The sequence below is a fragment of the Cibotium barometz genome, chromosome 40 (assembly GCF_041138505.1).
Source record: "Cibotium barometz isolate CiBa-2024 chromosome 40, ASM4113850v1, whole genome shotgun sequence".
NCBI lineage: Eukaryota > Viridiplantae > Streptophyta > Polypodiopsida > Cyatheales > Cibotiaceae > Cibotium > Cibotium barometz.
The window spans coordinates 49,076,256-49,083,522 of record NC_141085.1 but is presented as its reverse complement, the minus strand read 5'-3'; the positions used below and the strand labels follow the sequence as shown (position 1 = coordinate 49,083,522).

The following is a 7,267-nucleotide window of genomic DNA, read 5'->3' as shown; positions in this document are numbered from 1 at the left end:
AACATTATTCAATAGGGTTAATAATGGGACAAGTCCATGTATAAAAGAGGGGACTTGGACCATGGTTGTAACTTTTGATGATCATTTTTAGAAATGAAAATTTATGTTTCTTGGAGCTCATGGTTTCTCTCTTGGCTTGTGGAAGGCTATTTCCATTCTCTTGGTGAGAGACTAAACACACTTAGGCATCATGTTTACATGGTGATTACTCATATTTTTCATGCATTACATCCCTTCATTTCAATACTGAAGGAGGCAAAATCAAATTACCTAAATTTGGTCCTCAAACCAGAGGGTAATATCACAAGGACAAACAAATTGACCACACCTTCGATACATTCATAAAGAATCCAATTGGAACCAAGCCCACAATCAAAACATGGCCTAAGAAAGAGGACATTTTAGAAAAAACAGCCTCCGCAATGGTGTACTATAGAGGCCATGATGGAGGCTTGCATATTACGGGGCATCAAATTTCATGGGGCTTGTATCTGGAACTTATTGCACATTCCTAATTGTGAGCAGTGGATTTTAAGGATCTTTGGAGTCACATGCTAAAAAGGCACCAGTCAAAACTGGCATATTGAACTATACAAATGTGGTGGAGTATTACTATACCTATTGTTACGGAGGACAAACACGCGTCAACGGCAGAGATCTGCATACAAACACCATTTTCACAGCATACATTCATCCCTTCCATTCTTTCCAACAAGCCTGTAACTCATTCAAGTGCCTCCATTGCAATCCCCTTCTACATACTGGTCCATATATAAACAGATAGAAACCTTCCATGTTTTGTAGTAACTCACAAGGGTTACAAACAAAAGCATACATATGCACCAATACATGTACTCATAACCAGCTGGGATCCACAGACCACATAAGACTTGAAGCCTAAGGGTACCACTAAACCTAGGGCATCCTTACATGCACAATTCTTTACTGTAAAACAAGCTAAGCCAAGGCAAGCTTCCAGGATTGTTTGAGATGTAAAGCCGAAATCGAAGGGATCAGTAAACCAAAAGAAATGTCCTCAGGGTTAGTAGTCAGAACCACAGACCAAGGTTATTTTATGGCTTCATCATCTCCCGAGAATACATCAACCAAGGACTACTGCTACAAGAAGCCCTCCTCAAAAATGAAGGGAAAAAACAAATTACCGAGTCTTCGCTCAGACATACGATCTTCCACACCTCTTCTCTCCTTCTCAGAAGAGAAAGAATCTCAGACTTTGATGGTACTTGAAAATCGATTCATCATTACAAAGACAAGAGCGGGCTTCACAGGATTCGAGCTCTTGTGTGTGTGTGTGTGGTGTTTTGCAGGTCAGAAATGGGGTTTCTAGGCCCATACAGAAGCACTTAATCAAGGGAGAAGAGAGAGATCTAGCCCACTCTCCACTCAGTGCCCAGTGCTATTCGTCCTTCCTGCTGCTGAAATTTACAGGTTTCTTTCACATCGTGAAGCTTTCTCTAGTCTAGGACTCGCGCCCTTCGTTTCATACTAGTCTAGGGCTCGCGCCCTTCGTTTCATACTTGTCCGAACCGCTGTTCATCGTATACACGGTATGTTAGCCTTGTCTATTTCAGGCTCATGGTTAGCATTTTAATTTAAAAGGCCTTTTAAATTACATAAGGTGTCTGGCTCTCCTGCTCCTTCGCTCTCTCTCCCCCCCTCGCCTTCACCGCCTGCGCCTTGACCTCCAACTGCTCTACTAGCCTTCCCTTCCCCTATTCCCTCACCCTCACGGATCGAGCCACAATTGAAGATGCAACAGGGCTACATCGCTAAGAATTGAACCTAAATGGTAACACAATATTTGAGCAAAGATACCTACAGAAAGCCAAGATAAGAAGGAGAGGTGGAGCAAGCGTGTGAGTGATTAGGAAGAGTGGGTTAGTGGAGTCTTTATCTCACACGCATAAGCGCATGCAACCCGTACGACGTCGACGGGTGGGTGGTCGATGACTCGGGCCCTACATGGCCAATCCAGGGGCCAGGGGGGATGAAGAGGGATCGAATGGATGGGGGGGCTAGGAACCGGAGGCTGAGGAAGAGATGAAGCGTCAAAGAGAAGAAACGGAAGCGGAGGGCTCTAAGAGGAAATGTGTGCCTGACTAGCTGAATAAGAGATTATGCTCGCATGCAAAACCCAAGGTATGTTTGAAGCTCAACCAAGATTTTGTCAGAAGCCAGATCGAGCTATTCTCAATGTGCAGCGTCTTCATTTTTTATCTGGGTAAACCTCCGTTGAGGGTGGAACTAGGAAGATGGATTCAGGAGAGTATTCTGCATGATAGCGTAATATCTAAGGTTTTCTATTGTTGAGATATGTGGTGCCAAAGAGCACAAGGAAGAGGTAGGGAGTGAGTCACATGAACAAGAGAATAAGCATGCACATTAGAAAAAGGAATAGACTAAGGGTCTAATATCAAAGGTTGATTTGTATGGTCACTTGTAAAAGGTGAAGTCTGGTCAAAAGGTGACACATGGAAAGCACAAGGTTGCACATGTAATGTGAGCATTAATGAACACATAGTTGGCACTAGGGTGCACAAAAGGCATGGATTGGAGTCTTTCCCAAGACTATAAATATGGGTGTATGGAACTTGATTATTGCAATGAGATTATGTGACATTTTGTGAGCATACCATTTTATTAACATCTTGTTTACTTTTCTAATCACCTTATTATTCTCCTTAATCATGCCTTTGATCACTTGCTTTGAGCCTCCTTAGATCCATGCTTTTTAACATAGTATCAGAGCCTCGTTGGACTAACTCATTAGCAAATTGGTTTTTTTATTGGTGACAAATTGGTGATTAAGTAGATGCTAGTATTATAGTTCTGAGTAATCTTCATGCTAGTAATTGGTTTTTTTATTAGTGACAAATTGGTGATTAAGTAGATGCTAGTATTACAGTTCTGAGTAATCTTAATGTTCCACAACATAAATGTGGTGTGTGTGAAGCTCTCCATCATCACCAAAGTATGTTTAGTATCACAGCAAAGAGGCACACCATCTAGAAGAAAGTCGACTAATCACAAAGTAGCGACGAGGTGGTAAGTCATGTCAATTTTTTCTGCAACAATAGCAAAGAGAGTGGCGGCCACCATCATGAGGTCAACACCAAGAAGGTACCTACAAGCGTTGTAGTTCGAGCAACTGCTACAACAGTTGGAGCTAGGGTCTAGGCCCCGCCAACAGCTACTCTGTGGCTGCAGGAGGTTGACGGCAGTTTCGGTGTGGCAGGCCACTAGATTGCTCTGACTGTGGACACCCACCACAGGAGACACAGAGGCACTGCCACTAGATTGCTCTGACTGTGGACACCCACAGGAGACATAGAGACACAGAGGCACTGCCTCTGGGATTGCACTCTTGCTGCACATCTGGTGACGGATTTTGCGATTATACAGCCACCTTGGGGGTGACCAGATCTTTACATGGGGTGCCGTGGCTTGAAGCACTCTTTCAGGACCCACGCTTGGATATGAGACGACAGCAGATAGTCTTGCTCTTCAGGCTCAGCGAGGTCACCTTCTTCCACTTAAGGTTCTAGACTTCAGCACTGCTTTATGGTTGGGAGAGGGCGATCCTTGCTGGGAGCTCATTAGCAGCCTGGCACTTTGGTTTGTATGGCGGGCACGTTGCAGACGCATCTTTGAGCAAAGGGTCATTCCACCAGTTGAGACTGTTCGAGACTCTTGGTTGGAGCTTATCCACACACTTCGAGGTCAATTTGACAGACTTCAGGGGACTTCAGACTCCATGATCCTTCGCAAGCTTGCCTTCCTTCGACTATGGAAGAGCGGCCCGTGAGCAGCAACAGCAAATTGGGCATTGTGCACTGGAGCTATAGGCCACCTGTGTGGCTATTCCCCCCACCACCTCATACTTGAGATAGCTTCAGAGAGTCTGGGTGTGTGAGTGGGATAGCCCCCCTTTGTCTATACTGTGATCCCGCCTGATCGGGAGTTTATAGCCCACTGGGGGCAGTTCTGTTGATAACTAATGGAAGGATCTTTTTGTGGAAAAAAAAGATTAATCACCCTTAATGACAAAAACCAGTCAATTAAAAGAGAGTAGTTGATTTCAAGAGTTTTTAGATGATTTTGAGAATTTTTTTCAATGATTAAGCTACTCCTATTGCTTCTTAACACTTTAATGCATACAATTCAAACAAAAAACACACAATTTAACCAAAAATTAATGATTCTAGTTCTATGTTTAACTCTAAAGAGAGCTAAAAACCACTAAAAACTGCATACTATTGTATCGTTTGATACAATGGATGAAAACTAAGCCTAATACACTCTATGTGCAATCCCTAGGAACATTAAAAACCACATTATCAACAACAAAAACAACAATTTAAGCTAAAAATTAAGAAAAAAGCATTCTTTAGAAAAATAAAAAAAGCGAGCTATTTCTCACATGATTACACAAATCGTCATTAAATCCACATCTTTTTCATGGAAGACCATTAATGAAGACAATGGGCAAGGGATAATGTGTAGATTAGAGAAAAATGATGGAAAAAGCCAAGGGATGAGTCCCCGACAGCGGCGCCAAAAATGTTATGGCTCACCCTAACCCCCTTAAAACACAAGCAAGAGATTACCTGGTGAACCGCAAATGTCGTGAGGATATTTCCAATGGACAAGCTCGTAACCCTTGAGGTCTCCAAGCTCTACAACTCCTTGAGAAGCAATTCCACTGTGTCTCCTGCGAGCATTGTCACACCGCTACGTTGCACTACGTGTACTCGTCCCTCCTCTCACCTCACATCACTCACACACACTCACTAGCATGCATTAGAGAGAGAGTTTAACAAGAGGATTAGCAAGAGAAAGACTCTATTGCAAAATGGGAGAGTATTTTGTATAATGAGAGAAATTCACGTATATACATGGCCATAAGTGTTCACACTCACTTAAATTGTGACCGGCCGGGCACTTTAGACTCATAAGAGGCCTAATGCTATTACAATGACTACTCTCATAATATATCCATGAAGTATATCACTTGTTGGGACTTCATCCTAACTTACTACCAGACGTTCTTGAAGCAGGAATCGCCATAAATACTCAGTCACACCATTACAGGTGCCCATCCAAGTTATAGATTTGGACACCGTTTCTTCATATCTTGAATGTATGACCTTTTGGTGTATCTACCTTGACTCCTTGATGTAAGATAATGGTGGTAGCTGTTATTAAACCCAGGAATGGGTTAACATTTTGTAAAAATTATGTGTAATTAAGTATGCATGTATCTTTTCATACCATGCTCTGGGAGTTGCTTAGACCCTACAAAGCCTTTTTCAACCTGCATACTTTTGATTCTTGATCTTTTTGAACAAAATCGTGAGGTTGAGATACATCAACCTCCTCATGCAAATCTCCATTCAAGAAGGCAGTTTTGATATCCAACTGATATACATTCTAACTGAAATACATTCTAACTGAAATACATTCTAACTGATATAATCCAACTGAAATACATTCTAACATGTATGTGTTGTTAATGCCATAATACTCCACATAGTAGTCATACGACATGTAGGTGTAAAGGTTTTACCAATAGCAATGCCTTTCTCTTGAGCATAACCCTTTGCAACAAGCCTCGTTTTGTAGCACTCGATAATACCATCATCTCTAAATTTGAGCTTGTAAATCCATTTTGTACCAATGGCCTTCTTACCATGAGACAAGTCTGTCAACTCCCAAGTATCAATTTTGAGTATCGAATCATACTCAGATTGCATAGCACACATCCAATTTTTAGATTCCTTTGCTTCATCATAGGAGATAGGTTCCTCTTTATCATATAAATTGGCAATAAGAGCATTAACTATGTCACAATAAGATGCATGATAAGAACCTACACGTGTTTTACGAGGCAAAGTAGTGAACAATTGCAATGTTTACACCAACCATTTTGGCATATGTTTTGACTGCTCAATTTCTGTTCTTTCCTCACATCAACTGCATCATCCACATTTTCTTCATCAATAGATTGATATGTGGGTTGATTTTTTGCATTCTTTTAAGCACCCAAACGCTTTACATCAATTTGTCCTGCATTAAACAATGGAAGAAGTGTGTCAAAAGGGCTTGTGAACATACATTCTATTGTTATTGCATAGAAGCAAGGGCTGAATTGCATCTTCCACAAAGACATCTCTACTCTCAAGAATCCCCTTTGTATTAGGATGATAGAGATCATAACCTTTTCTCTTAGCACAATATCCCACAAAAATACATTTGACAGCCTCATCATCAAGCTTGTTTGTGATGTTGCTTTAGCTCGAGTGCCTAAGCAAGGTAACCAAAAATGTGTTAATGAGTCATAGAGGGCTTTCTACCATTGCAAGCTTAAAAAGGCAAATTTAACTACAATGCCTTTGTAGGAGACCTGTTCAAAACATATTTTGCACACATGATTGCTTATAGCCAGAAACCATGAGGTAACTCCTAAATTTTACTACTGAGACCTATTTTTATGTTCAACTACATCATTTTACTACTGAGGTGTATAGTGCACTATACATTGGTGTTTTATCCCACGTTTGACCTGTATACATGAAACTTATTAGATATATACTCCCCCTCAATCACTATGCAGGGTGCCAATCTTACATGCAAATACATTTTTTGTCATAGTAATAAAGTGCTTAAAGTGCATAAAAACTTTAGATTTCTGCTTCAATCAATATATAGAATACACCTAAGAGTGTAATTGTTCCATCATTTATAATAATGAGAACAACTTTACCAACTCCTTTCACATGATATGAGGAGTTGTTTGCTTTTGTGATAGTGTTTCCCTCTTGAGAAAATTCAAGTGATGAGAAGAAGCTGCGAGATGAGAAGTAATGAGCTTGCTAGCACTACTATTAAAATAGTAGATATGTACATCTGTAACTGTGATGCAAACACCCTTATGCAAAAGGGTCAAAACTGCACTGCACAATGAAGGCCTAATCATCATGGGCATAATTTACAAATTTCCCTTTTTCTATGCTAGATTTTGTCGCATCGAAAAAATAATGTACTTGATTCTTTCTTGTTCTCCTTTTCCAACCTCTTTCTACACTCATTAATATAATGGCATGTTTCCTACAGTAGTAGTTACATTTGCCCTTTTTCTTTGACTTGTCATCATCTTTTTCTACAAGTGTGCCAAGTGACTCTAATTTTGTCTTATAACAACCCTGAGAAGAGGATTCACCTTTTCTTTTATGAAACTGGCAGCATA

At 40.7% G+C, this 7,267-nt stretch overlaps 1 long non-coding RNA gene across 1 annotated transcript; it reads right to left on the bottom strand.

The window, feature by feature from the left end:
* Window positions 1–308: 308 nt before the first annotated feature.
* LOC147615596 (uncharacterized) lies at window positions 309–1,500 on the bottom strand. Its single transcript, XR_015262735.1, has 2 exons — window positions 1,164–1,500; window positions 309–761 (listed from the first exon to the last, which is right to left on the bottom strand). It is a non-coding gene; the product is annotated as an uncharacterized LOC147615596 (long non-coding RNA).
* Between the last annotated feature and the right edge of the window lie 5,767 nt (window positions 1,501–7,267).